Source organism: Macrosteles quadrilineatus, unplaced genomic scaffold (genome assembly GCF_028750875.1).
Source record: "Macrosteles quadrilineatus isolate MER2022 unplaced genomic scaffold, UCM_ALF_1.0 Scaffold_1__1_contigs__length_201487025, whole genome shotgun sequence".
NCBI classification, from domain to species: Eukaryota; Metazoa; Arthropoda; class Insecta; order Hemiptera; family Cicadellidae; genus Macrosteles; species Macrosteles quadrilineatus.
Window position 1 is genome coordinate 45,149,942 of NW_026542594.1, and position 17,384 is coordinate 45,167,325.

General features: G+C 36.7%; 1 protein-coding gene across 3 annotated transcripts in view; it reads left to right on the forward strand.

Moving 5' to 3' along the window:
- The first annotated feature begins 7,285 nt into the window (after window positions 1-7,285).
- LOC128982890 (misshapen-like kinase 1) overlaps window positions 7,286-17,384 on the forward strand; it is a 109,745-nt gene continuing 99,646 nt past the window's right edge. Inside the window, exon 1 of one of the 3 annotated variants that reach the window (XM_054401942.1) lies at window positions 7,286-7,575. The gene's annotated coding sequence lies outside the window, so the exon portion shown is untranslated. Of the gene's footprint in view, window positions 7,576-8,083; window positions 8,128-17,384 lie in introns of those variants that run through there. The other 2 variants (XM_054401943.1, XM_054401944.1) reach the window with 2 other exon arrangements.

Sequence of the window (17,384 nt, forward strand, 5' to 3'; positions counted from 1 at the left end):
CACGCTTCATGCCTCATTGCCCCACTGGATTAGCCGCCCCAAAACTACCTGGACCTCTCGGGACCAGTGGAGTCGTTTTATTGCCCCAACCTTTTTCGACCCTCGGATTACGGGACCAGCTAACCATTACCCGTTTCATTATGGTTCAAAATGAGAAGCGCATTCTCTAGTTTATCTGTTCACATTATGATACTGAGAATACTGTGGGAGACTATAAAGAGTTTCGAGTGTAAGAGATATGTATATAAAACTATAAACAAACAGGGGAATGTTATAAAAAAACACACACGTTTAGGGATACAGTAGCCTATTCTGTTCTATAATGTCTACATAACTAAATCATGGAAAACCACTCGTGCTTACAGGAAACATTATAAATGTTCATCATAATTTACAGTAGGCATGTATGGTCTAAATATATATTTTAAAGGAACAGTTTCCCAAGAGTTGACGCACGTACAGCGATTTTAACTTGAGTTGGGGTCGATGATCTCCATGGGTGAGGTTCAGCTGGTGTTCAAGTTACACACAGCGCATTCTTTCGTGGTCACGGCAAAACACTAAACCACTAGTGTTAGTGTACAGAAGATCTGCTAGGTAGCGCGCCAAACGGCGACACTACTGCTACTAGTGGCCAACTGCAAAACTATCGCCTATTGTTGATCAATAAAGCGCCAGCTGATTCTGTGCGGATATTTCACGTATTCAGAGATATTCTTCTTTCGCAAATCTTCGAGGCAAAAGCCTTGTAAAATTGTTTGTGAAGTAGTTTCCAGTATATTTGTTTTGCAATTACCTTATTTTGGATTCGTCACAGCCAACATCGACAATTTGAGGTAAGTAAGAATTGCCAACATTCAAAACGAAAAGTTGATGTAGGATAGCCGCTCTTTTTTGCAGTCAACAACTTCCCTTTCCTGTGCAATCCTGTTTTTGAAATGCACATAAACCTGTGTCATTTTCTTCGTGAATATTTTCTTTTAGGAAATTGAAATTTTTTCTGTATGATGAGTAGTAAGTTTGTTACACTAAAATTCGTTGAAAGTGTTTTACTCATACATACATTATATTTATACATTGGTACGTGCAATAAAAATTTAGAAGAATTTAACAAGTTAAATATCCGTCAATTATTTCCGACTCATACTGAAATTCAAGTTGCCTGCATAACTGTTATTCCTCCCAATTATAATATTATTAAAATTTAATTATCTTTAATTTAGAAACCACACAACATACAAGATGAGATGTAGCAGTTTTAATGATAGGCAGCACAATTATGACGGAAGACAAAAGTTAGAAGGAGGGAGGGAACTTTTTACCAAAATAGGGGCAGGGGAATGTCAACTTTCCCAGTTACAACTAACAGACAAGATCGATACAAGTTCACTACCCCTCCTTTATCTGGGTCCTTCCTTGGTCAATCCAATCTGCTTATGGTAAAAATAAAAATAAAAATAAAAATGATGATAATACATTAAGTGTAAAATAGTTCTTCTCAATGATTGTAGTAACAAGAACAGAACTGTTTAGTGTTTACTTAAAAACAATCGTTTTAATTTTAAAATACCTCCGCCGCAGCAAATCTGCAGACTGAGCGAATTCCCGGTGAAAAAACACATTAGGTTTAACAAGTACCTAGGCTTGCTGCTAGAGGAAGGGTAATAAAGTGTATTTGTTTGTAAAATATTAATAGCTTAGAATAAAATGAATAAATTTGCCTGGTTTTATCAAAATATATCCATAAACAATCAACCCGCAACAGACTATTCTCCATAAAATTATCATGGGAATTTTAAGTTTACAATGTTTTTAATTTTCTCCGTAACCAATACAAAACAGTACAAAAACACTTAAATATAACAAATTATTTGTTTTTTAAGCTCGACAAAATGGTTAGGAGAGGAATCGAATTTTAAATTTTCAGGGTAAAAAATGAGAAAATCCAATTTTAACTCCATAAATCTCCGTCCCCATGGACAGATCATGCTGGTTTGCGGACTCGACAGGTTTACACGTTTTTACCAAATTCCATTGAAATCGGATCATTTTTGCCCGATGTATATATATATATATTTTTATATATTTTAAAGGGTACTATGGTTATCTTTTTCTATCAATATATAAATATATATATATATATATATATATATATATATATATATATATATATATATATATATATGAATTTGAACGGATTGTGTTTTTAGCCTCTGGGAACGGGGATAACCCATCGAAGTATATGTTGTGTTATATACTTCAATGGGATAACCCAACTCCGCGCGGTGGTCATATTTGAAACGAGGAAAAGTTTTAGCCCCCCGAAGGGTCCAGTCCAACTCCGCGCGGTGGTCACTTTTATCGGTGTCGTGCCAGAAGCGACCCGTGCCGGATGCGGGATGCGACACACTAATTTTCTACCGTGCCGCTAGCGACCCAAGAATTTGGAGCGGGAGGCGAGTAATGAACTATCGCCGATTCAACTTATATTTATTTATTTATTTCATACGGACACACCATTATACAATAATATACATTGGCAGATTGCACTGTTTTGCATAAAAATATAATAACAATAATGAAATGATTGGAAAAAATAGCACTATACAATAATAACAAGGATAGCAATAACAAACATAACAAGAATCAACAAGAACAATGAGGTGAAAGTTTAACCATTTACTTATGCAAATACAAGAAGTGATATGGAAACAGATTCTTAACAAAAACTAAACAGAATTTCACTATAAAACCATTAAAGCGATTTAAACAACAAACAACAAAATTTAACAAAATACTCCCGCCACAGCAGTCCTGCAGACTAAATTTATTCCCATTTGGGGAAGAAAAAATAGTTTTTATGTAAATTGTATCGTATAACTCATACGAGTATACATTTACCAACACATATCCATAAATAAAATAAGCAAACTATAACAGTTTGTAGACTCCAGGTGTTTATTGTAATAGGCCTATTTATTTTTTATTCGTTCGCGTATGTATGTGTGAAAGTTTATGGACATTAGTAAACGATGATAAGTATTTTTTCCAACTGCAATGTCTTGACAATGGCGGATACAAGCTGAAACACATAAACAACCTACTATTTGAGCTGTTTGTCGGATTATAAGGTAGGTATGTAAACCTATTTATTTATCACATTGAATATAACAGCTCAGGAGCTAGAATGGAAATGAATTATAACCAAATTATTTAATTTACCAATTACATATCGTTTTTACGAATGGTGTTTTTGCTCTCTCGGGGCATCAAAACCAAAAATTAAATAGGTCCCGGGTCTAGATCTTTCAATGAGACCTATTGTACGGTAATAGCTTATTCCCTATATGGAAAAGAGTATTCTAGCACATAAACAACCTAAGTAAGAGTAGCCTATGTGCATTCTTGCATAACTAGTTAAATTTGTCTACGTAACATTTTTTTTTCTTGACTATTCATACCTAAATTCAATTTAAAGATCACCTCAATGATCTTAGTCTATTTAATGTTATGGGGCGTTCAATTCCTACCCCTCCTCCCTCTTATCGACCAATATAATACAAAATATTAGTATGTAATTTTACAATCATGGGGTTAATCTGTTTTCCATGTAGTTAGATTCATAGTTTTAGAAATCTTAAAGCGGCTCAGGGCTTAGGACACCTGGTAGTGACCAGCAGTTCTAATGGCACTGACCACGACATTCCTAGTCTCTTATCAACATGTTCACTTACATTTTAATTTGTTTGTTCCAGGTCCAAATGTTTGTTCCTGGCTCAGGACACCTGGTAGTGACCAGCAGTTCTAATGGCACTGACCACGACAGGCCTAGTCTCTTATCAACATGTTCACTTACATTTTAATTTGTTTGTTCCAGGTCCAAATGTTTGTTCCTGGCTCAGGACACCTGGTAGTGACCAGCAGTTCTAATGGCACTGACCACGACAGGCCTAGTCTCTTATCAACATGTTCACTTACATTTTAATTTGTTTGTTCCAGGTCCAAATGTTTGTTCCTGGCTCAGGACACCTGGTAGTGACCAGCAGTTCTAATGGCACTGACCACGACATTCCTAGTCTCTTATCAACATGTTCACTTACATTTTAATTTGTTTGTTCCAGGTCCAAATGTTTGTTCCTGGCTCAGGACACCTGGTAGTGACCAGCAGTTCTAATGGCACGGACCACCCCACTACCAGCAGTCCTTCGCTTGTTCTGCTCACTCCAGGACCTGCCTCTCCTTCACATGTCGTAGCGAAGGTCATGACCCACAAAGTGTCATCTAGTATCCTAAAAATACCCAAAGTTCCTTCAGTTCCAATATCAAGAGAAGTTTTTGAAGCCACGTCTTCAATCCTCCAAAATCCACCGTCTTGGAAGAATCAAGAACTTCCTTCATCGACTACCAAACCATTTTCCTCATCAGTTTTCCGCTTTCAATCACTAAAGAGAGGCTTGATGCATCGACAAACTGCACCTACCACAGTCTCCAGTAGTGACCTGGGCGAAGATGACGCTCTACCTTCGACTTCTGCTGATCACTTAAATGTATCTCCAAAACGAAGAAGATTCACTGTCTACACGGACCATAAACGAAGACTTGCAACTGCTTTGGTTAATAGAAGTATTAGATGGTAAGTAATTTCAACCTATTCCCACATTTTCTAATTACACACAGATGTGGTTCAAAACTTGCTACCATATTCAACGACTTATAAATTAGTTATTGTCACATTATTTTACTGTTTACAAGTACTAGCTGGCCCGACAGACGTCGTCCTGTCCTGTCCTAATGTGGATTTTATGTCAATTGCTCGTTCATTTTCAAGATGAGCTCGTTCGCAGCATTCAATCTTGTCCTGGAGTTCGTTTGCTACGCTACTCACCTTTAGGTTGGAGCTCGTTCGCTGTGCTCACGTGAATTCAGGTTTAGCTCGTTCGCTACGCTAACTCGCCTCCAGGTTGAAGTTCGTTCACTTCGCTCACTCACTTTTGGTTGCAAGTTAGCTGTTGTCATAAATAAAAAAAAAAAAAAAAAAAAAAAACTAGTGGCCTATAGGGACCATAGCCCCTAACACTACAATAAAAGACCACATATAAAAAGACAAATATTCTAAATATAATTCTAAAATTGTCAATTTTATGTTACTTAAAATTAACAGTGTTTCTTGTTTTATATCTTGGTTTTCCTTCCGTTGGAGTCGTATATTAGTTGCTTCTAATGTGTCAATGAAATAGCCTACAATTGTAAAATAATGATTAAATCAATTACCGTGCACACGGTTGGCCTGAGCCCGGAGAGCGACGAATCAGAGCTGAAATCATACAGCCAAACATTGCACATTATTTTCTAGTTTAAAATTGAAGATTTGTTTTGTAATCTTACGAATTCTGTTATAGTTTCCATTTTGGGAACCACATGTAAAGGTTAAAATGATTATTAATTATTATGGAGGCAACTCCCCATTTGGTGGTGGTAAGTCAGAAATATGTCTATGAATTTGTCCCTGAATTTTAAGACAGTAAGGCCCATTTCCCGGAATCTCTTTTTGTGTAGGGGAAAGCGACGCAATAGCCATTGCACTGTTGTATTGCCTTATGTTTTTTATGAAGTTCGAAATGTGGTTGTAGCATGTCCATTGAAGCTGAAGCAACATGCGTTGAAATGTCCATTTGTGGCCTCCTCTGCGAAGTGAAATGCGCCACAATGCATGCTTTTCCAGCGTTCTTCTAAAGACAGGTTGTAAAACAGTTTCTGGATTTCTTTCACAGTTACCCTACATGACGTTCTCTTTTGCATTTCTTAAGTCTGTTGAATTCCTGGACACTCCTTCCACGTCTTGCAGGTCTTCCCCTACCCTGTCTAGTTACGTCACTCATTATAAAACGGAAAACAAAATGTTTTTTTTAACATAGTTTTATTTACAATCTGTTTTGCATTAAACAATAAGTAAATATGATGGCATTTTAAACAATAAAATAAAAATTGGAATGCATGAGTTAGCCGCTAAACAGCTTTAGCACTAACAAAAAAAAAAAAAACAAAAAAAAACAAAGAAAATAAATTTTAGAGCTGCTGTACAAATCGAGTCGGAAGGTCTAAAACATTTTCTCTTTTTAGTCTGTAGACATGTAGACTGTTGTCTAGGAGGTTGAGGGCCAAATGGTTCTGATGATACTCAAGCTTTGAGAGCTAATAGTTAGCTAATAGCTCAAGCCCCTAATAGTTGGTAGACTTATTAACTTTTTTAATGCTATTGAACATCACAGAATAAAATTGTTTAATTGAACCAGCTGTTAAGATTATTTAATTCCATTTAAATATAAGTGCTGATAAGTTTAACATGGGGAACTCCAGAGCCACTGGGGCGGAGCCCTCTTGACGGATCTGCACCAAACTTCATACAAACTATCTCTGAATAATTCTTAATAATACCTTAAAGTTTCATTACAATCTGTCGAGCCGTTTTGGAGTCCATAACGAGCAAATATATATATATATATCTACAAACTTCCTCTTTTATAAATATAGAAAGATAAATTAATTAATTATGGATGTAAATTAGTGAAATGCACATCAGCAACTCTCTAATGGGGTTTTCTAAAGAGGGGGGACTTCATAAAAGGTGATCTCCATTTCTAGTATTTTATTGTGATTTTACTGAGACTTCCAAGTCTGATTTCATCATATTGTAAAAATGTCATGTTTCATTATAAGCTGGTAAAACATTAACTGTAATAGTAGTTAATTCAATAATAATATGTATTTTATGTGCATTCAAATAAGAAATAAAAAAACCTAAAGGATTTGGATACTTGCTCTATCAGCGTTCTTCCAGCCAGCGTTATTTATGACTTGTTTTATGAAAACCCCTTCCACATTCAGGCCATTGAGAGTATTTTATAGCACATAGGCTCTCCATTGCCAAAGTTATAATTTGCATCTGAACAATACTGTCAGGCATAGAGTATGAATTTAATTTAGCTGTGTTACATCATGTTTGTATTCTTCTTTTCTTAAAAATGTGATAGAATTTGCCAATATATCTTCAGTTTAATGAAGCCCAGATGCGGTGCGGGTGGTTATCTCTGTATGCCTGCCCAGTGTAAAGAGACAGATCAGAGAGAGAGAGAGAGAGAGAGAGATGGGGTAAATGGGTAAATGCAGCAGCAGCAGTAATCAGCAGTCTTGGTAGAGGGGGGCCGGGTGTGGGGTGGTGCGGTGGGGAGTGGAGAGGAGGATGACGTCGTGCGAGACAAGGACGATAGAAGTGACGTCACGTCAGCGCAGTCTGCCGGCGTCCAGTCGAGTCGCAGTCGCGCCCTTCCCTCTATCATCGCCCGATTTTCCCGCGATTTCTGGTTTGTTTGTGAATATAACCGGGCCGGTCCGGCGCGGCCGGTTGACATTACACCCGGTTTATGGTTCTAGTGCGTGGGCCGGCCGCCGCACCGTGCGGGAGGCGCTATAGGCTTACATGAGACAGTAACCAGCGTGAGTAATGCGTCCTTGAACTTTATTATCAATGGTTGAAGCTTTTTGTCACCAACGCACATGATAGGCAGTTTTGTTTGTGTAAGATGTTTTATCATAAGTGTTTTAAAAGTATTTGGGAACTAATGATAGTAGTGTTTGTTTGTCAAATGTTTTTTAGGATGTTTTCAAACCATATCGTGCAATAACATTATTATCAAATAATATATTACTGTGTAACGATGTATAAATGATTTGTTACCAGAAGTTTATTTAATTCATGCTGGGTTTGCTAATTAAAATCCTTGTATGTCTGTGATATATAATAAATTATTACATTACGATTTAACGTCAGATTAAAGTAGTCTATAGTTCAATGACTAAATAGCTAAATTCCTCAAATTATTTAAGCTCTTACTTGAAAATAAATAATTTACGACTGGAGTTTAACCATAACTATGTAAGGGTCACGTGCAGTTTAGGTACATGCTTGTTAAATGATGCTATCTTGAATCTACTTATAAAACATTTCGTTGCACACTCCGCTATTCCTTGTTTACAAGCTATAAGTTATGAGCTTTCAGATTTTCCGAAATACCAGATTTACATGAAAAGGGTGCTTAGGAATGTGGCTTACATCAGCATTGCAAGTTGGTATGTAGGCTATGCCGTTGTTTTAGATTTGCTCATTTGAATGTTTATTGATTTCTTATTAGAATCAGAAGATAGTAATGTCTGTAGCCTAGCCTACTAGGGCAGGATGATGACCTACATTGCAGGACTACTAACATACATGTATATCTCTAGCCCTGCCTACATTGCACCATGCATCAGTAAGATCGTCGACAGGCAGTATACCGAACCTAGATATTCGTAGTCTATACCAAGTTTGATACCATGCGACCTTGAATATAAATACATACTAATTTGAATGGATTGTCACATTAGCCTCAGGTAGCTTCAAAATAAATGATTTTAGGGTCAAAGTCCTGGGTCAAAGGGTTACAAAGTCTATATGAGTCGTAAATATCAAAACTGAAAATCCTTCACTGAGTTGTATGTGTTATGTAGTCTTTATACTGAAATTAGGTTGCAGGTATGAGGTATACGAAGTGCGAAGTCATGCACGAGCGTGTGCTCGAATTGATCCGCGGTCAGAGGGTAGTTTTGGAGCATTCAAACTGACCCGGGGGTCTTGGAGGTAGATAAAAGTATCTCTTGAAACATGTGATCTGACCCGCGAATCGTTGAGGGAGGCATGGGAATTCTCCCCGTCCTCTACGGGAAAAATAAGTTGAGTAATATACTTAGTATTTTCTTATATACCTACTAATATGATTTAGCCTATTAGCTAATTTAATTGATTTGGCTTAATATAGGTAGCTAGCCTAGTTTGGTCTTTAATTTAGTTTATTGTGTGTATTCAATCCCGTCCAAATATTATATAAGTTTCCATATCATTATAATCTGAATTTCGCACAGAACTGAAATCAAGTGCTGGATACAAATAAGGTTTTACTTCGGTATGACGGTAGGAGGGTAGCTGGAATAACTTAAACCACAAACTGCATACTTAGTCTCCGCCGGATCGAGTTTTTGGAATTCTTCACCCAAATAAAATAGATAGACATCGTTACGCAAGGCATTTTTACAGAGAAGACGTTAGTCAAATTCCTTATAGGGTGAGTGTACCTGTGTATACCACCTCCCTGTGAACGACCTTTTTCTATATAAAACTTCCTATATTGCATGATTTGGATACTGAAAATAAAAGGTTTTGGACATGTTTTGGACAAGGCAGCGTAGGCCTACAATATGCGTGTATATGAAAATATTAAATTTTATTCAATATTTTATGGTTTTCTAAAACGATCTGTAATATTCTAGGAGGTCTTATAGCTATGAGGTCTTATTTATTAGCTATGGAAGTGCGTGATAGTAATTAATCTGGAATGCTCTAGAAATAATATTCCAGATTTGTCTAGATTGTACTAAAATTAAAGATGATCTTAGAGCATTTTACATCATTCAGGAGTGTTTGTTTATTAAATACACACCGAACAAGGTAGGTATGTAGGTCTTGAATAGTATAAAATATTCCTCCCACTAATAATTTTATAATCGCCATTGTATTTTGATATGGGTATCGCGTAGCTTGCCGATAGTCTTTTAAACACTTTTATATATAAAATCCAATGTATGTATGTATGTTTGTTTGTTTGTTTGTCCTTTATGACCTCCGAAACCGCTTGACAGATTGTAATGAAACGTACCAATTTACGTACCAATTTAAAAACAAATATATTGTTATCATAAAAAGCTTACAGTAACTAAGAAATACATAACCATATCCTATAAACCATAAAAAACTACATTTTTAAATTTAAGAAAGCAACAACAGACAAAACAATAATTTACCACAATCGATGTATTATTTTTAAGGATAGTATAAAGAACACTGAAACAAATAGAGTAATACACGTGAAATCTCACGTAAATGTTAGCATTCTATAAGATTAACATAGACGCTTTGAGAGCCCTGGGGCGAAGCACTCACCACACACTGAGCTCAGCTTAAATAACATACAAAGATTAAAATGACAAAAAACCTCCAAAGTTCGTTTAACACATAGAGTGAGTTATAATAACTCAATAGAACCCTATCGCAATATAAATGATCATTGATGTATTTCTGTTGGTTTGTACTAAATAACAATTAGTTTTACTAAGTGAAAGATTTTAAAATACGATAGAAATATTTAAGCCAAATCAACCAAATTGCTAAAATAAGCTATTAGGCTAAATCATATTAGTGGTTGTATAAGGAAATACTTAGTCTGATGCTCAACTTATTTATCCCGTAGAAGTCTGGAGAATTTCCCGCCCTCCCACAACGACTCGCGGGTCAGATCACATGTTTCAAGCGACCCTATTATCTACCTGTCAGACCCCCGGGTCAGTTTGAATGATCCAAAACTACCCTCTGACCGCGGATCAGTCTGTATGCAGCCATGCACGATTATGGTACAGTTTAGGCCCGCCCTTAGGCAGGTATCTTTATAGATGTAGGCCTATACAGGGTGAGTCTTCTAAGCTGTCCTAAACAGATTACAGACGAACGGCTTGACATACAGAGATGAAACAAAACCTTTCCCCACTAATTCATGCCCAAGGAACAACGTAAAAATAGTTTTACCATTTTTAAAATACAGGGTGTTCGAGAAACTGGGGGTCATGGGTTCGAATCTCAAGAGTTTTCAAAAGTAAACATATGCTATGTTATGCATCATTTTAAAGCTCTAGACTAGAAAAACAATTTAGTGAAAACAGAACTCCTTTATCTTTGTCCGTTTCAAAATGGTGGCCATTTTTATGGAAAATATTGATATTTACAGAATACTGGAAACCACTAAACTTATTTTCGTTCTGTTTGAAAAGTTTTAATTCTCGTGTTTTCAGATTTAATTTGATATACGACAAGTCAACATTTAAAAAACTAAATATTTTTTCAGTGATTTTAATTTTGTTTAGTTGGCAGCCTTGTAAATGAAAATTTTTAAATGACAACATGTGTAAAATTGTGTATCATTTTGAAGGTCTTGTAAAAACAAACAACTTTTAAATGTAAACCTACTGTCTATCTTTGGTCGTTTTATAGTAATTAACCAAAAACTCCAATTGCCCATATAAAACCCATGTTAAACGCGCAGTACCATGGGAATAGTGTATCTGCATCACCTCTCCAGACTTATTATAAAGGGCAAATACCCCTGACTTGACAGATGATCAATTACTTATATCTAAAAAAAATTAAAATATACGACATAGAATGATCAAATTCCCTTAAAAAAGTTTTAAGGGGTTCAAAAAATGTCTAGATCTAGAGGGTGTTTAGGTGGGGAAGCTATTTCCGGTGGAATTCGACAATGTAAAGACAAAAGTCCGGGTAGTTCTATGGGTACGAAGACCAGTTCCCGACCGTCAATGTTCTCCCACCTGGTCGGCAGAAATCTCATATGACACTCGCGATTTTCACCGATCATGGCCAGGAGCAGGAGCACGGGTTTACACGTCGGATTTCAGGGCCGACGTCGATCGGGCCTGATTAAGGGTTCCGAGATCGGGTCGTGTAATCCGGATTTTAGTTGAACCAATGATGGAATCGTAAATCTTAGCACGGAATAAAATTGTCTACAACTTTTATAAATAATGTTATTTTCCTTCTCAAGCGGTGTTTGAGTCAAATCAGTTTTAAGTCCAAACTGTAAAAATTGACTTTTCCTCGTCTTTGTGCCCCAAAACAAGGCATTTCCCATCCAACCACGATTACCAAACTTTCTATTTAATCGAAAAGCAGTACATTTTACATTGTAAAAATACTGTTCGTACATAAATCAATATGAAGATGTTAAATTACTGCACAAGTGCTTAAAGTACGCACTTTATGCAGAGTTATGCACTATATTTTAGAGTTATTGCTGATGCTATTAGCCTACTCCCTAAATACAGTACGTACCAAATAAAACCCGTAACCTAAAACAGCAGATCAGATGTTTTATTTACATTTTCGCTCATGTCAAAACCGACTATTCTATTTATTTTTCCTACAGTCACCCGACAAAGTGGGCTTCCTTGCACAGATTATAGTACAGAAAGCCTTACTTTCATTTCTAATGTATACACTTTTTTCATTTATTGGTTTATTAAAAATCATGAAACATGATTGTTCCGCTCAACTGGCTTTCATTGCTATGAAAGCTATCCTAGTAGTAACTGTATAGCACTATTATTTTGTTTAGTTTATAACGCCAACTGGTTTGAGCTAAGTAGCAAAAAGCTGTAATAGACAATAATACCCCCCTCTGCAGCAAACCTGCAGACTTAGCGAATTTCCATTCGTCTGAACTGATTTTGAATAAAATCTATTTGAATAACATTAGGTTTAACGAGTACCTAGGTGCATGGAAACTAATAAAGTGTGCTTTATAGTAAAATATTAATAGCTTAGTATAAAATAAAACAATTTGCCAAGTTTGATCAAAATATATCCACAAACAAGCAAACTACGACATTTCTAAATAATTTCCATAAAAACAACATAGGAATTTTAAATTTAAATTTTTTTGAATTTCCTCCATTACCAATAACCGTACAAATACATGTTGATATACTAAATTATTTATTTTTTAAGCTCTTTAAAAAGGTCTAGAGAAAAATTGGGTAATTTTGTGCTTTGAGGGTCAAAAATGAGAAAAACTATTTTTTACACCATAAAACCCCCCGTAAAACCCCGTTTCCATGGTACGATCATGCTGGTTCGCGAACTCATTCAAGTTTATCCTGCCTTACACATTTAAACCAAATTTCATAAAAATCGGACAAAAAATACTTAAGTTATCGCGTTCACGGACGATATATAAAAATTTGAACTAATGGTGTTTTTTGCCTCTGGGGACTTTTGAAAAAGGACAAAATGAAAAAGGAAATTGGTCCCGGGCCTAGGTCTTACCGTGCCACCTACTATAATAGCTACTTCCCTATACGGAAATTCGCTAAAAATTGACAAAGTTAAGTTGTTTACAGTTATGTAAATAAATACTGGGGGATCATGGCAGCAATTGCTGCCCTAAACCTCCGTTAATGCTGTGTACCATTCCTAAATACTATCCATCGTAGTCGCTATACCTTTCATCACTGCATTCTTGGTCAAGTCACTTAATTATATTATACCTTTTACTAATTGTTCACAGTACTGAACAGATTGTAAAACAAAATAAATAAAGTTAAAAAAATAAAAAAATGCATTAGCATTATAACCTAAAAACAGAACGCTTTAAAATCAATTAACAAACAATTATGCTATGATTACATCATCTGGTTTAAAACAGCTCATAGAAACACTGTTGCAGTACTTCCATTAAAAAATGACTGGATCTTTGACAGACTGTGGTGCAGAGCAGGGGTAATTTTGGGTTCTTCTAATATTTTCTTCACCGTCCTTAGACTTAACGGAATTATATACAGGTTAGGCAAAAGTCTGAAACCCCCCAGTTAACTTTTTAACGCGGTGCAGTAGGAAAACCAAACTCGGCACATATTTACAACATAAGAAATTTCACTTTTTCATCAAAGTTACAACTTTGCCCCAGCCCCCAAAATGGGGTATTTTGGGGACAGCCCCAAATTTTAAAATGTAAACACCAATCATGACGTGAACCCTCAAGGGTGTATCAAGAGAAATTGAATGGCGCAAACCAGAAGTCAATATCGCACCCCTAATCAAAATGGCAGCAATTTTAATTTAAGATGAGCAAGCAAGATAAAGTCTGGATACCCCCAGTTAACTTTATAACGTATGGCAGTGGGAAAACCAAACTCGGCACATGTTTACAACATAAAAAATGCAGTTTTTCAAGCTAGAACCCGGCCCCCAAAATGGGGTATTTTGGGGGCAGCCCCAAATTTTCAAATGTAAACACATGTCATGTGACCCCTCATTTTAAAGGGTTTCTTAGGACAAATTAAATGGCACAAACTAGAGGTCAATATCGCACCCCTAATCAAAATGGCAGTCATTTTGAAATATCCCTTATTAACTTTTTAACAGGTTATAGCAGGAAAACTAAACTCAGCATACCTTTATAAAAAAAAAGAGAATTCACCTTTTCGTCAGTATTAAAATATGAAATTTTTTAAAGTTAACTGGGGGTGTCCAGACTTTATCTTGCTTGCTCATCTTAAATAATTAAATTGGCTGCCATTTTGATTAGGGGTGCGATATTGACCTCTGGTTTGCGCTATCAAATTTCTCTTGATAAACCCTTTAAAATGAGGGGTCACATGATAGGTGTTTACGTTTGAAAAATTGGGGCTGCCCCAAAAATACCCCATTTTGGGGGCTGGGGCAAAGTTGTATATTTTATGAAAAAGTGAAATTTCTTATGTTGTAAATATGTGCCGAGTTTGGTTTTCCTACTGCAACGCGTTAAAAAGTTAACAAGGGGGTTCCAGACTTTTGCCTAACCCTGTATATAGATTTTCTACAGAAAATGAAAATTCTCACTATTTGTTTAATACATGTCTTTCTTATTGGGACCCTTTTCAGAAAAACATTAGCCATTATATTTATTCATTTATTCATTAACATGAGAATTTTCATAGCATTTTTCATAGAATTTTCAGTTATAGGCCCAGCGCCCTAAAACACTGTACAATTCTGTATAACGATGTTTTTGGTGAAAAAAAAAACAATACATAGTCTATTTTAACGTAAGAAATAACTAACCTTAATAAAACAGCATTTTCTCTGAGAAATATAACCGAAATAGCTGAACAGATTTAAAATATGGAATCGCGTTTACATCGTAGTTATAGCTACTACAATCCAAAGTACGGCAATTTTATCGAAATGTTTTCCCAAGAGACTAAGAGATGTTCAGTGTTTACGACAGGAATTTTGTTTTTAACAAGAATTTGTATATATATTTTAGCACTATTTTAACAGCTAAGTTAACACCAGTGTTTACAATCAAAGAGTTTAAAATGTTAAAGACCAAAAGAAACCAATTAATTTAGAAATTATAGATAAAAAACACACAAAAAGGAGAAAAAGCATAGATTTTTCGATATAATAATAACACGATACCTCTGTGAGTATAGACATAAAGATATTACGAATCTTTATAGAATACACGATTAGGCTACTGTTCCAAAGATAAACTGTTGGTACTCAACTAACAATACCTCAGTGAGGGAAGTTCTGTGAGGGATCATTGTTGTATTGAAGAGCCAGGTTACAAGTTACCAGAACATTATCACTGGTATCAGTTTGTCCTTGTATTGCTGACAGAGCGGTGACCTACATCGACGTCCTTGGGCGTGGAGTTGCGCAACTTGGCGAAACAATGACTACGAGGTCACAGGGTTTACCCCAGCTTAGAAACAAGGCCAGCCATAGGAGTAAGCTGTACCATCCCTGTGCTGGTGAAGCAATGACTACGAGGTCACAGGGTTTACCCCAGCTTAGAAACAAGGCCAGCCATAGGAGTAAGCTGTACCATCCCTGTGCTGGTGAAGCAATGACTACGAGGTCACAGGGTTTACCCCAGCTTAGAAACAAGGCCAGCCATAGGAGTAAGCTGTACCATCCCTGTGCTGGTGAAGCAATGACTACGAGGTCACAGGGTTTACCCCAAGTTAGAAACAAGGCCAGCCATAGGAGTAAGCTGTACCATCCCTGTCCTGGTGAAGCAATGACTACGAGGTCACAGGGTTTACCCCAGCTTAGAAACAAGGCCAGCCATAGGAGTAAGCTGTACCATCCCTGTGCTGGTAAAGCAATGACTACGAGGTCACAGGGTTTACCCCAGCAAAGAAACAAGGCCAGCCATAGGAGTAAGCTGTACCATCCCTGTGCTGGTAAAGCAATGACTACGAGGTCACAGGGTTTACCCCAGCAAAGAAACAAGGCCAGCCATAGGAGTAAGTAGTACCATCCCTGTGCTGGTGAAGCAATGACTACGAGGTCACAGGGTTTACCCCAAGTTAGAAACAAGGCCAGCTATTGGAGTAAGATGTACCATCCCTGTCCTGGTGAAGCAATGACTACGAGGTCGCAGGGTTTACCCCAAGCTAGAAACAAGGCCAGCTATTGGAGTAAGATGTACCATCCCTGTCCTGGTGAAGCAATGACTACGAGGTCGCAGGGTTTACCCCAGAAAAGAAACAAGGCCAGCTATAGGGTAAGATGTACCATCCCTGTGCCGGTGAAAAAATGACTACGAGGTCACAGGGTTTGCCCCAGCAAAGAAAAAAGGCCAGCTATAGGAGTAAGATGTACCATCCCTGTCCTGGTGAAGCAATGACTACGAGGTAGCGGCAGGGTTTACCCCAGCAAAGAAACAAGGCCAGCTTTAGGAGTAAGTAGTACCATCCCTGTCCTGGTGAAGCAATGACTACGAGGTCGCAGGGTTTACCCCAGCAAAGAAACAAGACCAGCTATAGGAGTAAGATGTACCATCCCTGTGCTGGTAAAGCAATTACTACGAGGTCGTAGGGTATATCCCAGCAAAGAAACAAGGCCAGCTATAAGAGTAAGCCGTACTATCCCTGGAAAAAGGCAGTCCATTGAAGAATTATTTGACCAATAAAAAGATATAACCTAAGGGTTATGGATCATCATATTAAGACAACATCAATTGGGAAAAAAGGAAAGCATAATCAACCAAGGAGAAACTTATTTGGTAATCATATGTCAAATATGTTCACTGAACACTAACTCGAAACACAAACAGTTTTTTTTCGTCATAATGCTTCATCATTTATTCCTATGTTCGTTAACACAGCCAGCATTTAAGTCGATCTTATCAATAATCTTTAAGATAGACTGCTACCAACAGATCTTTAATTGTTTCCACTACTAATAGTTATTGTTTTCTGTGATAAGACATATTTAAAATTAACATAGCGCTTATAGTTATGTGGCTCAGATCTATCAATAGTAAATTCAAGGGGAAAGAAAAAACCCTCGAATAAGCAAAACTGGGATACTTACAGAAGAACCATGCATCTTGGCTTTGAATAGCAAACAAACTACACAGACCCCATAAAACCCAACTATAGACAGGTTGTCAATAACAATGACAAAAGAATAATAAAAAAGATACACTTTTTTCTGAGATTTTGTAACAGAATTAGTATGACATCTGAAAAAAAATACTGTATGATCTATCCTTGCTTCCTGTGAATTGTTCCAGGATGACTCACAGCACTCTTCTGAGAAGCATATGAACTTCCTTGGAAGTATCATGGAATGTGACGTCTATAGATTTAATGATAACTTCGTATCAACCATCATTTTTACACTCTAGTTTACATCTTGCATGTAACCTCAGAGTAATAAAACAAAACTT